At 46.7% G+C, this 23,220-nt stretch overlaps 1 protein-coding gene and 1 long non-coding RNA gene across 6 annotated transcripts in view; one reads left to right on the forward strand and one right to left on the reverse strand.

Annotated features, from left to right (window-relative positions):
* The window catches only part of LOC123378231, a 35,888-nt gene extending 15,769 nt beyond the window's left edge, over positions 1-20,119 (reverse strand). The window contains exons 1-2 of one of the 4 annotated variants that reach the window (XR_006582521.1): positions 20,045-20,104; positions 14,120-14,185 (exon numbers count right to left, since the gene is read on the reverse strand). This is a non-coding gene — a long non-coding RNA (uncharacterized LOC123378231). The other 3 variants (XR_006582523.1, XR_006582522.1, XR_006582524.1) reach the window with 3 other exon arrangements.
* Positions 1-23,220, forward strand: part of THSD7B (thrombospondin type 1 domain containing 7B) — a 529,157-nt gene that overhangs the window by 247,563 nt on the left and 258,374 nt on the right. The gene's annotated exons all lie outside the window — the stretch shown is intronic.

Genomic DNA, 23,220 nt, shown 5'->3' on the forward strand with positions numbered 1-23,220 from the left:
AGAATCACTACTGGCATTTCAACATCATCCATTTGAATGCACCAGTTAGGGAAGAAAGTTCTTGATTGCAGCCTCTGGAAGAATCCTGGGTTCTTAAAGAGGCAAGTGTTATGCACCTTCCCTGACCAGCTCACAGAGATATCAGTGAAGTGTTCCCATAACCATGGAAAAGTATCCCTTTCTGTATATGTACTCACTGGCAAGGAGGGCTGGTGCAAAAATAGGGATACGTGTCCTGTTTACCATCCCACCAGTTTAGGAACCCAGTGCTTCAGATCCATCTACTATTTCCTGTACATTACCAAGAGTCCCAGTCCTGTGCAGCAAGATTCATTTAATGGCAATGGTCCCCACTGTGGAATTTCCAGTTTTGAATTAATTGCCCACTGACCCAACAGCAATCTGGCATTGCAGGCTTCCAGAGTGTGATCTACACTTGCTTTTCCACTGTCAATGCTGCCCTCATTCTGTTTTTTTTCCCCACTGTCCCTGTGGACAGGGCTGGGGAGAGCTCATCACACAGATCCAGGAACATGGCCTTTCACATCCGAAAGTTCTGCAGCCACTGCTTATCATCCTAAACCTGCATTATTATTTGATGCCATTACTCAGTGCTTGTTTCTCAGACCCAGAAGTCCACCATGTAGACTTGCACAATGAATTCCAGCGACAATCTGACACTTTTATTTTATGTTTTCATCATCCTCTGACATCACATCTTCATCACTAGTTGTAGTAATAGTCATTGAAGGCCCGCAGATACAGGTGAATTGTGCATCCTGTATTGATGGTTGCTAATGACAACTGCACTGAACTGAGCAGGGTCCATGCTTCTGCCAGAGAGAAGGTAGAGACTGAAAAGTGGTGTTCAGGACCATGGTAATTTTTAATATAATGTGAAAATTATGGGATGGAATAAGCATTATAGGATGGAGAAAGTGGGATTGTGTGAACTTGACCCCTAGTTCCCAGAAATCCCGGGGTGAATTGCTGGTGTCTCACAAAATTCTTCTGAAGTTCTTGAAGGAGATCATTCTAGTACCATGCACTAGAGTAGACGACATCGAGTTGGCCTGACCATTGCCTCTTCTGGTTAGGGGGGAGGGATAGCTCAGTGGTTTGAGCAGTGGCCTGCTAAACCCAGGGTTGTGAGTTTAATCCTTGAGGGGGCCACTTAGGCCTTGTCTACACTACAAGACTATTTCGAATCTACTTAAGTCGAATTTGTGGATTCGACCTTATGAAGTCGAATTTGTGTATCCACAGTAAATACACTAATTCGAATTTCTGAGTCCACAGTAACGGGGCTGGCGTTGACTTTGGAAGCGGTGCACTGTGGGAAGCTATCCCACAGTTCCCGCAGTCCCCGCTGCCCATTGGAATGCTGGGTAGAGCTCCCAATGCCTCCTGGGGGAAAAATGTGTTGAGGGTGCTTTTGGGTAACTGTTGTCATTGAACCGTCAATCACGCCCTCCCTCCCTGAAAGCTCCGGCGGGAAATCTGTTCGCGCCCTTCTCTTGTCGGTTACAGCGCGTACGCCACAGCACTGCGAGCATGGAGCCCGCTGCGATCATCGCTGCACTTATGGCCGTTGTCAACTTCTCCACCTCTTCCACAGTCAGTTGCTGAGAAATCGGGCGAGGAGGCTCCGGCAGCGCGGTGAGGACAGGAATTCACAGAGTGGCGCAGACCTCTCACAAAGCAGGTTACACCGCGCCGTGGAGATCATGGTGGCAATGGGTCAAGTTCATGGTGTGGAACGGCGATTCTGGGCCCGGGAAACAAGCACGGACTGGTGGGACTGCATAGTGCTGCAGGTCTGGGATGAATCACAGTGGCTGCGAAACTTCAGGATGCGTAAGGGCACTTTCCTTGAACTCTGTGACTTGCTGTCCCCTGCCCTGAAGCGCCAGGACACCCGGATGCGAGCAGCCCTGAGTGTGCAGAAGCGAGTGGCCATAGCCCTCTGGAAACTTGCAACGCCAGACAGCTACCGGTCAGTAGCGAACCACTTTGGCGTGGGCAAATCTACCGTGGGGGTTGCTGTGATTGAAGTAGCCCACGCAATCGTTGAGCAACTTCTCTCAAAGGTAGTGACTCTCGGAAACGTCCAGGACATCATAGATGGCTTCGCCGTGATGGGATTCCCAAACTGTGGTGGGGCTATAGATGGGACTCACATCCCTATCCTGGCACCAGCCCACCAGGCCAGCGAGTACATTAACCGAAAGGGCTACTTTTCAATGGTGCTGCAAGCACTGGTAGACCATAGGGGACGTTTTACCAACATCTTCGTTGGGTGGGCGGGCAAGGTTCATGACGCGCGTGTGTTCAGGAACTCTGGTCTGTTTAAACGCCTCCAGGCAGGAACTTTCTTCCCGGACCACAAACTAACGGTTGGGGATGTGCAGATGCCTACAGTGATCCTCGGGGACCCAGCCTACCCGCTAATGCCCTGGCTCATGAAGCCCTATACAGGCGCCTTGGACAGAGAGAAGGAACTCTTCAACTACCGGCTGAGCAAGTGCAGAATGGTGGTGGAGTGTGCTTTCGGACGTCTCAAGGAGAGATGGCGGAGCTTACTGACTCGCTCGGACATCAGCGAAAAGAATATCCCCGTAGTTATTGCTGCTTGCTGTGTGCTACACAATCTCTGTGAGAGCAAGGGCGAGACCTTTTTGTCCGGATGGGAGGTTGAGGCAAATCGCCTGGCTGCAGTTTACGCTCAGCCAGACACCCGTGCCGAGAGAATATCCCAGCGGGAAGCGCTGTGTATCCGGGAGGCTTTGAAAGCAAGTTTCCTCGGAGAGCAGGGTAACCTATGACTCTCCACTTGCTTTCAAGAGAAACTGACCCTGAGCCTGTGTCTGTATGTGTCGATTTCGATCTGCGGTTACATACCCCGTTCTCCAAGTTTCCCCCACTTCCAAAGCACGTTTTAAAGCAAATTAATTGTTACACTCATTATTAATAAATCTTTGTTTTACTTTGCATTTCTGTTCAGGTGTTGAAACATGGACGCATACTGTGCTGGGCACGGTGTGCACTGATGTACAGACCGCTTGTTCCATAGAGGAATGACATCCTCCTGCTCCTACATAGGTCTCTGGGGTGGGGGACGGTTGCAAGTGGTTGTGCATGAAGGGGAGGGATTGCAGGAAGGGGTGGGTTTGCAGGAAGGGGCGAGTGGTGCCTTCTTTGGATAGGGGTTTGGATGACGGCAGTGGGCTGCGGGTTTGGGCGTAGGAAGGGGTGAGGGGTGTGGGGGAAGGGTGAGTATCTGTCCGTGGATGAGGGCTCTTGTTGGGGCTCAGGGCAGCGGAGAGGCTCGTTGCTACGGTGGAAGTGCATGGTAAGGGCAGCGTGCCTTAACATTAAGGGGGTGGCAGGCGCTAGGACCCTGGACAAGCATACACCTCACAGAATGACCCGGGGCAGCATACACCACACAGAGTGACCCTGGTGCCTACTGACTGCAGTGTGTGTGTGCCCTGCAGTTGATCATGCCCCCAGTCTGTACCCTGGTAATGTAGGCTATACTGTGCAATTATAAATCCCCTCCCCCCCCCATACACAAAAAAATCCTCTGACATGAAAGACGTGACCGAAACAGTGAATAACAGCAAACAGCTTTTAATAATCTAATACACAGTGGGGGGATGAAACTCAGATTTGGGACTGGGTGAGCCTGTAAGGGAAGCACTTCTACAAATTTATAGCGTGAGAGGTGTGTGGTACATTAGCGCTATGCAGTGGTGCAGTGACAGTTCTCACGGCCCCTACCGCCCCTCCGTCTTGTACTTTTGGGTGAGGGGGGGGCAGGACTTCTTGGCGGGGGAGGGCGGTTGCAGATACACTGCAGGGGGTCTCTGTCCTCCTGCCTGCGGTCCTGCAGAACATCAACAAGGCGCCGGAGCGTGTCCGTTTGCTCCCTCATTAGGCCAAGCAGCGTTTGAGTCGCCTGCTGGTCTTCCTGCTGCCATCTATCCTCCCGTTCGATGTGTGTGCGATGCTGTTGACATAGGGTCTCCCTCCACTGTCTCTGCTCTGCCGCCTCGGCTCTGGAGCAGTCCATCAGTTCCGCAAACATCTCGTCCCTAGTCTTTTTCTTTCGCCGCCTAATCTGCGCCAGCCTCTGCGAGGGGGATGCCGGGGCAGTCCGAGAAAGAGCCGAAGCTGTGTGATGGGAAAAGTAACTGATTTCCTTGAACAGATACATGTTTGCGAACAGTGAACACAGTCTAGTCAGTTTCTCTGAACAAGACCATACAGGGCAACAAGTCTCACGAGATCTCAGGACAAGTTCGAGATTTCGGAATACGCTCTCATTGGCTGCGGCATTGCACAGGAGAGCGGACAAGTGGGGAGAGACAGCTGAATCCGTCTAGCAGACAGTCCTGGTAAGCCTTACAGTACATTCTGCTTATCAGTTAATGGATAGCTGTGCCCTCCCGCTAAAGGCAATCTGGAAATCATATACTCTGACCCTTTTCCAGCCACTCCCGCCAGTGCACGGGAAAGATCAATGTATGCTTTTCCTATGTGGCCTACAGCACGTATAGTTTTTCATTGAAAATTTTATATATAGCATTTCTATTTTTTATACCTGTTTTATAAAAAATAAATGTTTACATGTTTATAGCACTTACCGCCTGATCCTTCCCCTGATTCAGAGTCCGGGTTAACGGCCGGGGAGGGTTGGTAGGGGATCTCTGTGAGGGTGATGAAGAGATCCTGGCTGTCAGGGAAAGCGGTTTTGTGTTCGCTGTCGCCTGCGCCGTCCTCCACAGACCCTTCCTCATCTTCCCCATCGGCGAACATCGAGGAGGAACTGTCCAGGTTCACTATGCCATCCACTGAGTCCACGGTCACTGGTGGGGCAGTGGTGGCAGACCCACCTAGAATGGCATGCAGTACCTCGTAGAAGCGGCATGTCTGGGGCCGGGCTCCGGAGCGTCCGTTTGCCGCTCTGACTTTTTGGTAGCCTTGTCTCAGGTCCTTGATTTTCACGCGGCACTGCATTGCATCCCGGCTGTATCCTTTCTCTATCATTGCTTTGGAGACCTTCTCGAAGGTCTTTGCATTCCGCTTGCTGGAGCGCAGCTCCGACAGCACAGACTCCTCGCCCCACACACCGATCAGATCCAGGACTTCCCGGTCTGTCCATGCTGGGGACCTCTTTCTATTCTTGGATTGGCCGGACTCCTCTGCTGGAGAGCTCTACATCGTTGCAGGTGCTGCGGAGCTCGCCCCGATGTCCAGCCAGGACGTCAGATTCAAAGTGCCCAGACAGGAAAATGAATTCAAATTTTCCCGGGTCATTTCCTGTGTGGCTGGTCAGAGAATCCAAGCTCCGACTGCTGTCCAGAGCGTCAACAGAGTGGTGCACTGTGGGATAGCTCCCGGAGCTACTAAGTTCGATTTGCATCCACACCTAGCCTAATTCGAGCTAGCCATGTCGAATTTAGCGTTACTCCACCTGTCGGGGTGGAGTACCGAATTCGAACTAAAGAGCCCTCTAGTTCGAATTAAATGGCTTCCTGGTGTGGACGGTTGAGCGGTTAGTTCGAATTAACGCTGCTAAATTTGAATTAAAGTCCTAGTGTAGACCAGGCCTTAGGGATCTGGGGCAAAAATCGGTCCTGCTAGTGAAGGCAGGGGGCTGGACTCAATGACCTTTCAAGGTCCCTTCCAGCTCTAGGAGATTGGTATATCTCCAATTATTACCTGTAGCAGAAACAGAAGTGTGTTTCTATAAATTAATCCTTACTCTCCCGTTTGAGGCCCCACAGTAGTGTTTTCTGTAGTTGGATTCCCCCCTGCAATGCATGATCAGAGGAGTATTGGGATCCAAGTTATTTCTGCATTATCCTTTACGCAATGGTAGCTCAAAGTGATATTGAGTGAAAACTGAAGGAAAACATTACATTTCCCAGACTTCTCTTTTAGTGAGCTAGCTGTAAAGTAGACCAGGTCAAAAATCCACAAATATGGGTACTATCTTCATCAAAATTTCAAAACTTCTGACCAGCTCTACCATGAAGGGATTAAGATGGGGCCATATTGTGCCATCAGTTTTCAGGCAGAACTCCTGTAACAGGGCAGCCCCTTCCTGAACACTACCCTTGTGGCCTGAGATGTTTTTGCCCTGCATCTGCTGCTCCTCTGCCCAGTTCCTTAAGAACTCCACACAGTCCTTCTCATGGAGAATGGTACTCCCACCCAGGGCTGGTTTAATAACTGTCAGCGTCCCAAAATAAAAGTCCACCAGACTCAGCTCTGGCTCTTTACCACACGTGGAGCAAAGCTTCTGTCCCAGTCTGCTGTTTGCAAAACTGCCACTCCCAGCCCTTTCTAGTTACAGCTCAGCCTTCTGGCTCAGGCTTCCTCCTTCTGTTAGCCTCTCCCTGTTCTGAGGGAGAAGGCAGTATATCCACTGTCCTTTGGAGAGGTCTTCAGTTGGCTGGGAGGGAGAGGAGCCCAACCCCACCCTACTGCATTCGGCTCCTGGTCTCAGGCCCTTAAAGGGACAGTGTCCTTGGTTTTTCCCATCCAACTACTAATTCCCCAGAACCTCTTCTTCTCTTCTGACTTTGGCCATTTCCTGAGCCTTTGTCCCAATGTTCCCGGAACAGTGTCTTCTGGCTGCCTCTAGGCTAAAAGGGCTAGTATACCGCATTACAACTCCCCACTAAGTCTGCTTCAATATTGGCATGCACTGACTCTTTATTAGATCTCTCTCTATGTATAAGCAGTAAGAAGAGACTAGTCATGCCATGATAATGGACATAAAACAGCATGTATATGAGACGAGGGAAATTGGTAAGCACCTAGGATGGGTATGGGAAAGAACTTCCTGGACTGTATCTTGCACCCATTGAAATTAATGGGAGTTTTGAAACTGACTTCTATGGGAATAGTTTCAGACCTTCTTATAGATCCAGGGCTCTATACAGACACAGGCATCCATGACAGTGGATTCAGTTACAGGACTGGGCCTTAATTTAAGTCAAGACACAAAAACGTGTGGGTAAGAACAACAAAGAGAGACAGAAACTGAGTTCATCTGCCACATTTTTGAAGCCAAACTCTAATTTTAAATAAAGTTTTTATTTATCTGTGGATTGAATCCTGTATTTTAAAAACCTGAAGATTTAGACAAAATGCTAAACATAGAGTGAACTGAGAAACATTAGCCCTTTGAGAAGATTATAGATAATTTAAAAATGTATTGTTCTATATTTGTCTTTCAATCTGTCGGTATGAGAGACATCTGTAATTGTTTAAAACTAGGTATTGCCTGTGCTTAAAGGAGTTAAACAAGCAAAAAAGATAAGAGCAGCCAGTTCAATTTATAGCTTTAGGAAGTTGGCAAATGGCTATACAAAACTTTTGTAGCAGAACATACATATGGGGAGAAGTCTCTTTAGAAATTGACTCATCCCTGTATTGCTGAGACACTTTTTCCACTGGTTGAAACACTGTTTGAACAAAATTCCTCCCATCTTGTACAGCTTTAATGAATCTTTCCAACACTCCTTAGTTCTGATACTCTTATCAAACTTTTACTGAAGTGTGGGAATTGGATTGTATCGATTTTGTTCGATTCTTTTCTGTAAACTGTGGTGTGTATTTTTCCCACCCAGTTGTGTGAAAGTGCAACTGTCACATGCACCCTCAAATATCCGTCATATCGACCCAGTGGCTGTCAAGCCCACAGCCAGAACAAATGAGACGTGAAAGATGAGTCAAAGAAGCTTTCCATGCTTGGCCGACAACAACAAAACATAAAACCAGGCCCATCTCTTCTCACATCACCAGGATGGGGAAAAAAAATCACACATCAGTGACATGGCTGGATCCTGGTCCTCTGAAGTCAGTGGGAATTCTGCTATTGAGTTCAAATGGAGCCAGATCTAAGTGAACAAGGAAGAGAAAAGTACTTATACATGCATCCAGGAATGACAATAATAATCGCTCCCAACAGGGAGGTGGGTGAGGAAGGCTCTGTCTCTCTATATGCCAGCCAGCAGAGCTGGCCAGAAAGTAAGCTGTTCCCCTAAGAGGGTGAAGTAACTTACACTGTCCTCAAGACTAGGAGGAGAGTGTGATCTCTGAGTACAATTCCTTTTCCAGATCTCCTTCTGGGACTGTGCAGCTATGTACTTTCCTTTGATCAGGGCAGAGCCTAAAGGCTCAGTCTAGCCCAGACTGACTGGTTGTTTCCATTTGTTAATGGGAAATTTATATGTACTGTAGAATGTCCATTTTGTAGTAAAAAGCTTGATGTTCAAAGGAGACCAGTAAAGAATTCATGTAGTGGGGGAAAACATTTCTTGCTACAATCTTTAAATCACTAGTTGAGTGTTGAAGCAGATGAAAGATGAGATTATTTTCTCCCTACAGTACCTGGTACAAATGAAAATGATCCCTTAGGCTGAAATCCTGGTTCCATCTAACGCAATGGCACAACTCCCACTGTTTTCAATTGAGCAAGGATTTCACCCTTAAAGTTTTGCTATGCCGTTAACACTGTGTTTTTATGGTATATTTAGTATTACATCAAAGGCAACTAGATCCTGAAAAGGGTGAGGAGGTGTTCCTTTTTGTTTATGAATCTAAATAGTCACCAAATCAGTCAGCCTTCTCTATCTTGAAAACTCACTGAGCTGCAGCATTAGCAGAGAGATCTCTAGTCATGCATAGGTAAGGGTGGTAATTTCTTGGCTATCAATAAATAAATATCTTATGGTTTTCACTTTAATGCTATATGCAGTTTAACTCAGGAAAATAGTTCTACAGCTGTTATTCATTTATTTCATAGTAGTCTGCATTAATTCAGACTTTGCAAGGTTTCCTGTTACATTATTTATTGTGGTATTAAGAAATGTGTTTGTGGTACTGCATATGGTTGACCAAGCATAATTTTGTAAATCAAGAGTAAATGTGACCCTATTTTCCCAAGCTATTAAAATAAATGAATGCATTGGAATAAATCTGATTAAAAATAACTCATTTCCCATAGGAAACAGTGTAAAATCCCCATAATCTTTCTTTCGCTTCTCTTCACAATAGCCTTCTACTTTTTTTAACAGTTCTGAGAGGATCTTCATTTATTAATCTTCTTTTCATGAGAGAGAGATTAATTTGGGGCAGGATCCTGAATATCTAGCCCAGGTAGTGTTTTCTGGGTAAGGAATGCTGGAGCAGCATCAATTTCATAATATCCCTTGGGTTTAATGAACAATTATGTATAAAGGGAGAAACAAGTGAACTCACGTTTTCCGATAGTTTACAAAGCTTACAGATCAAATCATGTGAGACTGCAGTGCAAATAAAGGAGAAACAAATAGTATACAAAGCCTGGAAATGAATAAATCCTCTGGATGAACGTCTTGAGCCAAGTATTGAGATTAAAGTCAACTATCTACTATACAATTGTATAATTGTTTCTGTGATGGATTTGGAGCTGCTCTGTAATAATTCATGAATTCTGTATCTGACCTGGTTATTGGGATGTTTAGTCTGTGAATATATTGGTTTAGTTTAATAAGGGGCTGTTGGGGGCAAAAACAAAAAGTAAAGGGAAGACTGGTTCAAGATAAGCCACTTCTCAGCAAACAATTGAAAGTTGAGAGACAATGTCAGGACTGGAAAGGGCCCAGGAATGCAGAAGAACAAAAGAATTCTGGTGGGACCACTGTTTCAGGAGAGGGGGGTGGTTGTTCAGGGGAGCCAGTCTAAGACATGACGCCCCACAGGGGGAGAGGAGTGAGGGGAAGGTCTGAAAAAGTTAGGCATTCCTATGTTAACATGCAGGTTTGGTGAGCCTTTAGGTAAAGTAGACATGCATATGGACTGTTTGTTCGAAAATGCTTTGTTCCCACTGTTAAAATAAACATTACTTTGGCTTTAGGAGGCTGCCTGCTCCCTGTATGCCACTAGCCAGACTCCCAAAGGGAAAGTGCCAGAACCCAGTTGGACATGCTGATTAAGCACAATTGATACACAGGCCTAATCCAGCAGTTTTCAAACTTTTTGAGCTGAGCCCATGCTTTGAGTTAAAATTTTTGGATGTGCTTCCCCCTCCCCCCCCTGCCCAACCCAGACAAAAATAGACACAATGCCTGCCCTTCCCCCTTTCAGGTTTTCAGGGTTGAGTAAGGCACGTATGACTGTCTCTGGGGGCAGAGCCAGTGTTGGGCATGGAGGCTGCCTGAGAGCAGAAATTGGCAGTCGCAGTGGATGTTCACGCTGACCCATAGGCTGGGTGGCCTGCTGAGGTGAGTCAGGGGGTGGAAGTGGCACTCTGTCCCCGAGCCCTGTCATGCAGAGCTGGCCTGAGCAGCCTGGCATTGCTGCTTGCCCCCCACACACATTCCAGGCGGGCGCGCCCCACAGTTTGAAAACCTCTGGACTAATCTAAAAGTGGGGAATTGAGGAAGTTTCACCCCGAGATTGGTAAAGGCATGATGGGGTGCACTCAGAGACCAGAGAGGGAACCGAGGTGCAGCGAGTCCAGTAACAGTGACAGCTTCCTATATATTTTTTTGATTATCCCTTTTCAAATTTAAGTATTCTAAATACTCTAGACTAAGGTACTTATTTCGTAAGATAATATCTGCAAATTAACCTTGGATCTCTGTGCGAGTTCAAAAAGAAAGAGATAAGGAATTTTATCAGAAGTTAGCAGACTTATTGGGTTTAATGTAAAAGCCATGGCAAGTAATACATTTAAACTGCATTTAAGTAGAGAAGAGCCTAGTATCAAAGTCTGAAAGCAATAAACATTAATTTCTTCTGAAAGTGTTTATTTTTTTCTCTTACTGCTTTTATGTTCTTTTCACGCAATGTCATTTAATGAGGTTATGTTCTGTTTAAAGTAAGGGGGAACTAAGTAAAATGTTTTATTGCAGTAGATAAAATGTAGCTCTTTAAACGCCAGCCTGCCCTATGTCTTTTGAACTAGTTCTCCACCTTTCACTTACATTATTTGGGGAAGCTGCTGGACTAATATATTTGAAAAATAGTCATCCATGCACAGAGTTTCATTTGAGATTCAGATCGTCATTTTCTGTCATGTTGATTGAAAAACATTAAATATTCCTCTTCAATTATGTCTTCACCTACGGCATTGCAAGTCATGTGTTCTGAAGGTTAAGACGTTTATTGGCAGATTAAGGTTTTGACTTTGTCTAGACTCACCTATTCATTTGTATGGGCTGAAATAGGCATGACTACAGAGAAGCATAATTTTTTAAAGATGATATTCCATTGAGGTTATATTTCAGTGCCGCAATTTGATTAGAAATGGATCAGCTGTTTTCCCTGCCCCCCGAGGACTATTGCTCACTTCATTACCGATGAATTAGAGCCTGCACTACGATCAATATTCATGATGTCACTCTAGTTACGTACATTTGTCTTAATTGACCTATTGTGGAGTTTTTAATGCAAAAGTATGTGATACACAACTGTACAACCTGATATATTTTCTTAGCCATGCCTTAGTGCAATTAATGTGTGCTCTCAATATTCATCTGTGGATCTGGTAAAAGAAGCCAGATTGTTCCTTTAGATGTCATGCCACAAGTATCAGAGGGGTAGCCGTGTTAGTCTGGTTCTGTAAAAGCAGCAAAGAATCCTGTGGCACCTTATAGACTAACAGACATTTTGCAGCATGAGCTTTCGTGGGTGAATACCCACTTCTTCGGATGCAAGTGGTGGAAATTTCCTGGGGCAGGTATATATAAGCAAGCAAGAAGCAAGCTAGAGATAACGAGGTTAGATCAATCAGGGAGGATGAGGCCCTGTTCTAGCAGTTGAGGTGTGAAAACCAAGGGAGGAGAAACTGGTTCTGTAATTGGCAAGCCATTCACAGTCTTTGTTTAGTCCTGAGCTGATGGTGTCAAATTTGCAGATGAACTGGAGCTCAGCAGTTTCTCTTTGAAGTCTGGTCCTAAAGTTTTTTTGCTGTAGGATGGCCACCTTAAGATCTGCTATTGTGTGGCCAGGGAGGTTGAAGTGTTCTCCTACAAGTTTTTGTATATTGCCATTCCTAATGTCTGATTTGTGTCCATTTATCCTTTTCCTTAGAGACTGTCCAGTTTGGCCGATGTACATAGCAGAGGGGCATTGCTGGCATATGATGGCATATATTACATTGGTGGAAGTGCAGGTGAATGAACCGGTGATGATGTGGCTGATCTGGTTTGGTCCTGTGATGGTGTTGCTGGTGTAGATATGTGTGCCACAAGTACTGTCCTTCTTTCCAGACAGCTTTAGTTTTAACTTTACCTCCAGCTTCACTGGAGGGTGGCAGTCACTCCTCTTCTACCATTTCTCGCCATACAGTATATAAAGAAAAGACATTTAAATTTTCTTCAGTGGTGGTCTACAGAGCTCTACCACACATCTGGTCTGTTCAATTATGTAAAGTTGAAGAGTCACCCACTCTAGGTTCTATGGAACCTTGGCATTTCTTTGACAGCACGAATCTAAAGGTTAAGACAAAGCCAGTGGAAAATGCCCATCATGTTTTGTGCCTCTCTAGACTCCTGTCTCTCAGTAGGTTCAGAATGGCTACCAGCCAAGCCATGTAACTTTCAAATATAGCTGATCATTAAGTCCAGAAAAATTCAAAGTGCCCCTCATTTGTATCCCAGCCACTCCCGCAGTGGCGATTACAATATACATGGACTCCAGCCCCCCAGGACATAAAGGGACAGACTGCAGTTGTGCCTTGTGCAGGTGTGAAAGAGAGATGGGAAAGCACTCACTGATTCCATGCCAAGACAGAAAGCATGGTGCAAAAACGTACACAGGAGGTTCTAAGGAGTGCAGGGGCTTGTCACTGATGAAGTTTGTGCATTTACAGTGTGCTTAAACACACAGTCTGGTCCCAAACTAACAGTGAAGGTTGGAGAAAGTACCAGGGAGAGATTAGGAAAAAATAGCCAAGTGGGAAAATTAAAAACTCTGGGGAAGGCATGTTTAAGATGCTAGTTTTGAGCTAATTTACTATGTGCACATTCAGCATTCATTTCACTGATATTGAAACAAAAATACTAGACACATTTATGATCTCTGTGTGTTCATTGTAATAAGGAAGACACTCAGCATATCTCACTATTGAAACACTCAGTTTAGTCATGGTTCTGTGTGAGAGACTACTATACACAAAGGAGAAACTGTCTGCAGGAAGAGACCTTTAACTAGATGTAACAGAATCACAGTCACCTGCATTAGACGTGCGGGTTGTTGAAAAGCATTTGTACCACACAGTATGAATGTATGGCAGATAAGGATCCAACCTTTACACTGTCACTTTGGGAGTATTTGCATACATCAACAGTCAGAATGGGACCAGATAGACTGGGACTAATCAGAAACAGTCTTATCTTGTTTACAGTTTGGTTTCAGGAAGAGAACTTTCCGCTTTCTGTCCCAGAAAGTCCAGTGATTGGTAAACAAACCCATGGACAGTCAGGAAGTGTGTGGAGACACTGATGTGACCCTACATTATTATTCTATATTTGTTACAGCAGTGCCTCAAGGCCCCAACCAAGGTTAGGTAATTCCCCATTGTGGTAGGGTCTGTACATATAATATAAGTATGAGACAGTCCTTGACCTGAAGACATTACAATCCAAATAGATAATATAGATGAAAGGGAAACCATTTGTCCGGGGTAACATAGCAGGTCAGTTACAGAGCCAGGAATAGAACGCAGGTTTCTTGAGTCCCAGTCCAGTGCCCATGTGGCCTCCCCAAAGCTCCTGTGACTACTGTGTGGCCCTGATGGGCTGTTCTCCTGGCAAGCTTTGCCTATGAACCTGCCAATGAAATCTGGAGGCCAAAACCAGTCTAGCATAATTAGTGAGTACTCCACTTGTACTCCATTGAGGCATATAATATGCAGTAGAGATAAAACAGGATTACTATGGGTGGTCATGAATTTAGTTGTCTTAGGGGGACCTCTAAAATCCAAACACCATCCTTAGTAGAAATTTGTGGTTATTTTAAGCCAGTATTAACACACATTGTGCGTTTTGGTTCAAATTCAGATTTGGAATAAGTTTAAGCAGCTCCCATGAAACACAGCGGAAAGTGCACTCACCTATTCCACAGTTGAATTTTTGCCCTTTGTGTCCATTTCATTTCACTTGGAGGAGAATTTCATTTCCTGTTAGAGGCAATAAATTTTTTGACTGCTCAGATAAGTGACTACAGAGGTTCATCACCGGGATTTGAGGAAATAAGCCTAGTAGGAAGATGGATGATGACGGGGGGAGTGAAAGTTGTTATCCAGCCATTTGTCATGGTCTGGAACATTGAGATATATGGGCAAGACCGCTAGAGGTAAGTAAAAGCCCCTTTTTCCAGCAGTCTGTTGATATGAATAATTTATCTTGTGCAGTCAGACAGGGATCATATGCTTTCTGAAAACTCATTTTGTTTGCATCTGTATGTATATAGTAAGTAAGCAATAACACAGGGCAGAGTGTCAGGTATTGCTGAGACCTGCATATACTATACATCATCAGATTGTAACCCCATGATCACTGAATGTATGGTAGACCTCCCTAACACTCATGTTGCTTCCTGCACATGCACCCTAGTTCACAAAACACAGCTGTTAAGATCGTCTTTCTTGCCTGTTGCTCTGACCACATAGTGACTACAATCTGGTAATTGGTTTGAGTGGTAGCTGTGTTAGTCTGTATCAGCAAAAACAATGAGGATTTCTTGTGGCACCTTAGAGGCTAACAAATTTATTTATGCCCAAATAAATTTGTTAGCCTCTAAGGTGCCACAAGGACTCCTCGTTGTTTTAATCTGGTAATGGGTTGTTTGCTCCAGAGTCTCTCTCCTCCCAAAAGCTAGTCTGTGGTTCCCTGCTTCATCATAGTCTTACTCTAGTTCTTCCCATATCTTAAGGTTTATACAACATGCCACAGCACTGGGTACAATCTCAGTTTGTATGAAATTAAATTCAACATTCATAGATGTCGGAGTGCTCATTATAGAATTCTGACTAATTTAACATCTCTTGTCAGCTTCAGATAAGGTATGTTGCTGGTGAGATGCCTTACAAGCGTCTTCCTACTGAAGTGCATTTGAACTCAGTATTTGAGGGTAGGTTAAGTCTTTGCTAAGCAAGGATTTACCCTGGCTTCACAGAAGGCTTTTTCCATTATGGTTTCAGTTTAACAAGTTCATATTTCACTCAGAATCAGCAGAGAATTCTCTTCAACCTTCCATATTTGGCTGAAAATACTCTCTTGTAGCCACTTAAGAATGATGATAATACACAGCCAAGTGTAAAACCTTGGCTGTTTTGTGCAGCGCCAGTAGAAGCTTCTGGAACTACAGCTGATGTGACTGGCTCCAGGAGCGTCACCCTAGTGTAGGGCATGGCTGGGGCTTCACTACACCCCTCCAAAAGTGCGTGTAAAGGTGACCTTTGCCCTGCCCTATTTGGACATGCTGGGACCCATGCTGTTCAGCAGCCTAGCTTTGATCAGCTTAGAGGATATGCCAGCTCACTGCCTGCCTGTGACAACTTCACTGAGAAGATTCCCCAGAGCTGCCTTACGTGGGATTTGCAGCCACGCTATACCTGCATAACTGGCTTGGTATGCAACACTTACATTTTCTCATTTACTCCGGACAATTCTAGTACCATGCAGCACAGGAGCATTACCAGTAACCACTGAATAATACAAGGCTTAGTGTATTTGATCTTATATCCCTCTGGTGGCTGGTCTGAGGCACTACAACCGTACAGTTTACTGTCAGACAGAGGAGTTCATCTTTAGATGAAGTGTAGAGACCAGTGTCTGTTGCTGAAGGTTCCAGGTTCAGTCCCCACAGATGGCCTTTGTGTTTATATGTGAGTGTAGATTTATTTTATAACAAAGCAATTCCATTGATGACAATTGTCTGTGTTTGTAACTTACTAATTCATTACAACAAAGAGTTCTGTGGCACCTTATAGACTAACAGACATATTAGCTTTCGTGGGTGACGAAGTGGGTATTCACCCACGAAAGCTTATGCTTCAATACGTCTGTTAATCTATAAGGTGCCACAGGACTCTTAGTCTGGATCTGTAAAAAAGCAACAAATATGGCTACCCCTCTGATACTTAATTCATTACAATGACACTAGCATATCAGCCTGTCTCCGGGGAGGAGGTCTCCAGGAACCAGGGACCCCTGCAGATGAAAGTTTGGTAACATTGTCTGAACCAGCTGTTGCTGCATGTTCATTAATCTACTTAATGAATGCACAGTGTTTGCAGTTGTGTGAGATCATGGTAGAGAGTCAAGGTGGGTGAGGTAATATCTCTTATTGGACCAACTTCTGTTTGGTGAGAGAGACAAGCTTTCAAGCTTACATAGAGCTCTTCTTCAGGCCTAGGATATGTACCTAGACTTGTCTACACTTAAAATGCGAAACAGGAACAACTGCGCTTCAGAGTAGACACTACCTACGCCAATGGGAGGGATTCTCCCGTTGGTATAGATACTCCACCTCCCCGAGAGGTGGTGGCTACATCAATGGAAGAATTCTTCCACTGACATAATGCTGTCTATACAGGGACTTAGGTTGGCTTAACTATCCTGCTACCGACTGACATAGTTAAACTGACCTAATTTTCTAGTGTAGACCAGGCCTCAGTGTCACAGCTAAATACCTGGTGGAACCGATTGTTTATCATACATAGTTAAAACATATTTCAAAGGACCATTCAAGGTGAAGTGATCCATTAACACCTCTCCAGTCCTAGGGAGAAAAAAAGTGCTGGCAGGGGATTAAGTGTGGGTTATAGATTTTTTTTTAATAGTAAGCCATAAATTCAGCGTCTCTGTTCAGTCCATGATTTTCAGGGTCTAGCAGAGTTATGAATTTAAGCGCCGAGGCTCATGTTTTGAAGGTGTTGTGTAGATTTCCTTTGCGGATGGGGACTGAGAGGTTAGATATAGAATGACTGCTTTATGAAAAGTATTCACCCACAGGTGACACGGTGTTCTCTCTGTGAGTTCATTCAATAGTGATTATCTTGTTTCCCCCACATAGTTATCAGGCATTTCATGCAACAGATGAGGCACACCACATGTTGTGACAGGCATGTGTAGGATCCATGCATGTTGAGATTAGGGTGACCAGATCACCCAGGTCAAATATCGGGACGCGGGGGGGCGGGGCAGGGGCAGAGGGGGAAAAAATGGCGGCAGAGAAAAAAAAATCCCCCACCCCCGATTCCTCCTCCCTCCGCAAGCGCTGGAGGGAGGCCCGGGAGACTCAGGGGAGCACGGGGCCGGGGTGAGTGTGAGTCCGGCCTGGCCCCGAGCAGGCAGGACTAAGGCGTGGTATCTGGAGGGAGAGTACGGGGTGGCCTGCGGGGCCAGGCAGCGGCTGTTCTCCCCACCTGGGCAGCAGGACTCGGGAGCAGCCGCTGCTGCAGCTCCCACTGCCGCGGTGGGAGGAAGCGGCCGCTGGCCAAGCTCAGCAGCTGCGGCTCTGGCGCCCACGAACCCCCCGAGCCCGGGCCTGCTGCGGGGACCCAGCGCGCACGCTGCGCATACCCAGCCCCTGGCCACTCGCGTCTGGGCTGGCTGCCCAGCTGGTGCAATCCTGCGGGCGGCCTCGGAGTGGGGGCAGCAGGCCCCAGCCCCCCGCATCCTGCTCGGGTCCTGCAGGGGAACGAACGGGACTGGGCTGCCGATGCCTCCGCCACGGGATTGCACCAGCTGGGCAGCCAGCCCAGATGTGATTGGCCAGGGGCTGAGCGCAGTGTGCGCGCTGCCCCGCAGCAGGCCCGGGCTCGGGGGGTTCGGGCCCGGGCACCAAAGCCGCAGCCACCGAGCGCCACGTGCTTGGCCACTTCCTCCCCCCGCAGCAGTGGGAGCTGCAGCAGCGGCTGCTCCCGAGTCCCCTGCCCAGGTGGGGAGAACAGCCGCCAACTAGCCCCATGGGCCGCCCCCTACTCTCCCTCCAGGTACCAGACTCACACTCACCCCGGCCCCGCACTCCCCTGAGTCTCCTGGGCATGGCATGCTTGGAAAGAGGCGGGGATTTGGGGAGGGAGACAATGGGGCAGTGAGGGGGCGGGGATGGGGGCGAGGATTTGGGGAAGGATCCAATGGGGGAAGGAGGGGGCGGAGTCGGGGCAGGGGAGGGCGCGAGCCCTTTGGGCTCCGGAGCCTTTGCTTGTTTGTCCAGTGTCCCGACCTAACATTGGTCGGGACGCGGGACAAACAAGCAAATATCGGGACAGTCCCGATAAAATCGGGACGTCTGGTCACCCTAGTTGAGATGTGTTGTGGGGCTGTTGATCATTGTAGCAATGGAGATGTGGCTACAGGTTTTGCATCTTTTGTTCTGGCAATCTAGGTAGTTATGCATGCAGATGACCAGACAACTGACCAGGTTAGTTTGATTATCCATGTGTGATTAACTGACCTATTAGGCTTTGGTCCAAATGGAGGTGATGAGGAGCTGCATCAATCCAAAGCTGTGTCTTCACTGCCATGATCTACACTTGAATAAACTCCTCTCAAGTGAGCCTTACTTGAATGAGTGTAGCCATATTGCTAAATAATACTGGAGAGGTACAGAGATTGGAGTTCTGCACAGAGCAACTGGGTTAGCAACTGATGAGCTATGCCAGCTTGAACTATAGCCTGTATCCAAGATGGGCCAGCCAACTCAAGTTAAAAGCTCCAAACACTTGAATTAAGGGTTTTTGTGTGTGGATAGTACTCAGAGGGCAACACTAGAGTTATAACTTGAGTTAACTTCTGCAGTGAAGACATGAGCTCTGGGAGACCCTGTATTACACCCATTCAGTGCAGCATATTCCCCACTGTGCTCCAGACCCCCTCCATAGGGTTTCCCCTGTGGAGTTCTGTGAACTTTGAAGAAGTCCCTGCAAACCACTGAGTCTAGATACTGCAACTGTGACACAACTGTGCATGAGGCATAGAGTAATGGAGGACTCCTTGTGTACTTTCTCTACCCACCCACACACACCCAGGTAGGAGCCAGTCACAATATTGCCTTGGGTGTGCACATTTTTAGGTTTTGAATTTCTGGCCAAAAGAAACTTTCCAAAGGCAGTCCACATCTTTTCATGTATTTATACCTGCTCCTGTATTTTCCACTCCTTGCATCTGATGAAGTGGGTTCTAGCCCAGGGAAGCTTATGCCCAAATAAATTTGTTAGCCTCTAAGGTGCCACAAGGACTCCTCATTGTTTTTGCTGATATAGACTAACATGGCTACCACTCTGAAACCTTTCCTAAGGTTATTCATCACAGGACATTTGTGTTAAGACTGGGAATAGAGCCCAGTTTTTATGAATCCCTGTGTGCTGTATTCACACAACTATCCTTCCTTTGTGTAGCAAATCTATCTATTCCTCCATCCATCCTAAAATACAGTGCTAAGTTTTTACAGCCTCAGCATAGTCTGGTCTAATGGTTTCCCTCCTATTTTCCTCTTACCTTTGCTCAGACAATTATTGAAAGAAGTTTGATTAGAACATTGTATGCAGAAAGTCATGCCATTATCTGTTTTATTTACATTATTCTGAGAACCATTAAAGTGGCAGTTATTTAATTAATAGAACATTAGCTTCAGTTTCAAGTGACCTTTCAGAGGAAAACAGAGGTTGTGGCAACTTTATGCCTACAGTTCGGTGCAACATTTACAGTATATTATGTTTTTGGCTGCATAAGCTGTTACTTTTGTCCTTTGTTTTCTTATTGGTATTTTACCCACAGAGTTAATGATTCCCACAGATTATGATACATGTTCATGATTACTTATGATATTTTGAATGGTCAAGTATCATCAGTGTTATATAGTGGTTCTTACCCATTTTAGGGCTTCATCCTACAAAGGGTCAGTTTCTGATCTTTATGGCTGCCCTTGCTGTTTGTTTCATCTAGACCAGCTCTTAAAAATGTTCAAGAAGACACTACTCCCAGCTGACACTGAGTAACTGAAAATCCTAAAATTGGCCTCTACATACCTCAGTTGTATTCCTGGCACTGCACTTCAATAACCACAAGCTGGCTAAATACTCTTTCTCCCCCTCATCCATTACCCCCACATTCCCTCCTATTCACCAATGCTCAGGCCTGGTCTACACTAGGACTTTAATTCGAATTTAGCAGCGTTAATTCGAACTAACCGCTCAACTGTCCACACCAGGAAGCCATTTAATTCGAACTAGAGGGCTCTTTAGTTCAAATTTGGTACTCCACCCCGACAGGTGGAGTAACGCTAAATTCGACATGGCTAGCTCGAATTAGGCTAGGTGTGGATGCAAATCGAACTTAGTAGCTCCGGGAGCTATCCCACAGTGCACCACTCTGTTGACGCTCTGGACAGCAGTCCGAGCTTCGATGCTCTGAGCAGCCACACAGGAAATGACCCGGGAAAATTTGAATTCATTTTCCTGTCTGGGCACTTTGAATCTGACGTCCTGGCTGGACATCGGGGCGAGCTCCGCAGCACCTGCAACGATGCAGAGCTCTCCAGCAGAGGAGTTCATGTTATCTGTGAATAGAAAGAGGGACCCAGCATAGACTGACTGGGAACTCTTCGATCTGATCGGTGTGTGGGGCGAGGAGTCTGTGCTTTCGGAGCTGCGCTGCAAAACAGGGAATGCGAAGACCTACGAGAAGGTCTCCAAAGCCATGAGAGACAGAGGATACAGGCGGGATGCAATGCAGCACCGCGTGAAAATCAAGGACCCCAGACAAGGCTACCAAAAAATCAAAGCGGCAAACGGACGCTACGGAGCCTGCCACCACTGCCCCACCAGTGACCGTGGACTCTGACGATGGGACAGTGTCGACGGCCAGTTCCTCGGTGATATTCGCGGACGGGGAAGTTGAGGAAGGGTTTGTGGAGGACGAGGCAGGCGAGAGCGCTTACAACGCTGGTTTCCCCGACAGCCAGGATCTATTCATCACCGTCACGGAGATCCCCCAACAACCCTCCCCGGCCATTAACCCGGACCCTGAATCAGGGGAAGGAGCAGTCGGTAAGTGCTTTAACCATGTTAACTTTTATTCTTAATATAACAGGAATCTTAACTGTGTGAAAAGGAGGTCTCTCTAGATATGGGGATAGAACAGAAATCATCCTTGGAGATATCCACGAAGCTCTCCTTGCGTTAATCGAAAAGCATAAGCAGGAGGTTCCTGGGGAGAGCTGCCTTATTGGGTGCTCCGTGGTAGCACAGTTTTCCGCGCAAGGCTTTCATGAGGTACTCAGGGAGCACTGCCTCCCCGAGCACGGCTGCATCGGGCCCTGGTTCGTGCTAGATTTCACGCAGCATGCGCTCTCTATCTCCTTCAGTGACCCTCCTCAGGGTGATCTCGCTCGGAGACTCCTGCATCTAATTAGGGTAATTACTGTAATTTTACGCCTGGTCCAAAGTATTTTTAAAAAATCTACGGACAGACGGCATAGCACAGACTCAGCACGCAGCTGCGTGACGAGCGTAACGGAAAGCCAAAGAATATAATGGACGCTCATGGAGGGAGGGGGGAATGAGGACGCAAGGTATCCCACAGTTCCTGCTGTCTCCGAAAATCATTTGCATTCTTGGATGAGCTCCAAATGCTTCTAGGGTCAAACACAGTGTCTGCGGTGGGTCAGGGCATAGTTTGGCAATTTGCGCACACACCCCACCCACCACCAGAAGTGAAAACAATCCTCTGTTGACTCTTTTACATGTCACCCTATCTTTACTGAATGCTGCAGATAGACGCGATGGTGCAGCACTCAACACCAACATCCTTGCTCCCCCCACGCTATGGATGGCTGATGGTACAAAAAGATGGAAATCCGTCCTCATCATCAGCCTATTGGCACATGGGGCAGTGCAAAAGGGCTGGTAACCATGCCGACTAGCATCAGTAAGGTCGATCAAGGGCGCCTGTCCCTAATTTTTGATGGCAGATGGTGCAATATGGCTGGTAACCGTCCTCATCATTGCAACAGGGGGCTGAGCTCCATCAGCCCCCACCCTTCATTGTAAATAAAAGATTCAATTGCCCCTGGACTAGCAGAGGGATGATGGGCTCCTTCATCCACACTTCTTAATGTCCTGCCTGGACTATCATTGCAGCTGGAGGCTTCCTTCCACTCATTTCTCACAAACAAGTCACTGTGTCTTATTCCTGCATTCTTTATTACTTCATCACACAAGTGGGGGGACAATGGTATGGTAGCCCAGGAAGGCTGGGGTAAGAACGGAATGAACAGGTGTTGTTGTTGCAGGAGCACCCCCTGTGAATAGCATACAGCTCATAATTTATGCAGGATCGGACACAGAGCAGCTGTGCTCTCTGGTTCTATGATACAGTGGTTCTCTAGTACACTTGTCCATAATCTAGGCAGGACTGATTCTATTTTTAGATACCAAAAAGGAGGGATTGACTCAGGGAGTCATTCCCAATTTTTGCTTTTGCGCCCCTGGCTGCTCGGCCAGGGGCACTTATGACAGCACCAAATGGGGCAGTGCAAAAGGACAGGTAACCATGCCCATCTTATTACCATCTTATTACCAATTTATGGTATGGTAGATGGTACAATATGGCTGGTAACCATCTCTGCTGTCATGCAAAAGCAAAAGCATGCTGCTGTGTAGCGCTGCTGGCCCGCCTCTGTCAGCGGCATCTAGTACACATACGGTGACATACACAAAAGGCAAAACAGTGTCCATGGTTGCCACGCTATGGCGTATGCCAGGGCAATTCTGGGAAAACGGGCTTGAAATGATTGTCTGCCGTTGCTTTCCCGGAGGAAGGAATGACTGGCGACATTTACCCAGAATCCACCGCGAAAATGATTTCTGCCCCAGCAGGCACAGGGGTCTCAACCCAGAATTCACAGAGACAGCCTAGACTCAGTTAATTGTTCGCAAAAATGTATCTTTGCAAGGAACTCACTCCCTGTTTCCCATCTCACAGCTTCCTCTGTCTCCAGACCTGCCACAGCATCCCCCTCGCAGAGGCTGGCAAAGATTAGGCGGCGAAAGAAAAAGACAAGGGACAAGATGTTCGAGGAACGTATGGGCTGCTACCTAGCAGAGGCGGACCAGCAGAGCCAGTGGAGGGAGACCGTCTCGCTGTGCCAGCGCTCACACAGTGAACGGGAGGAGAGGTGGCGTGAGGAAGACAAGCAGGCGAC

This window comes from Mauremys mutica, chromosome 10 (genome assembly GCF_020497125.1).
Source record: "Mauremys mutica isolate MM-2020 ecotype Southern chromosome 10, ASM2049712v1, whole genome shotgun sequence".
NCBI lineage: Eukaryota > Metazoa > Chordata > Testudines > Geoemydidae > Mauremys > Mauremys mutica.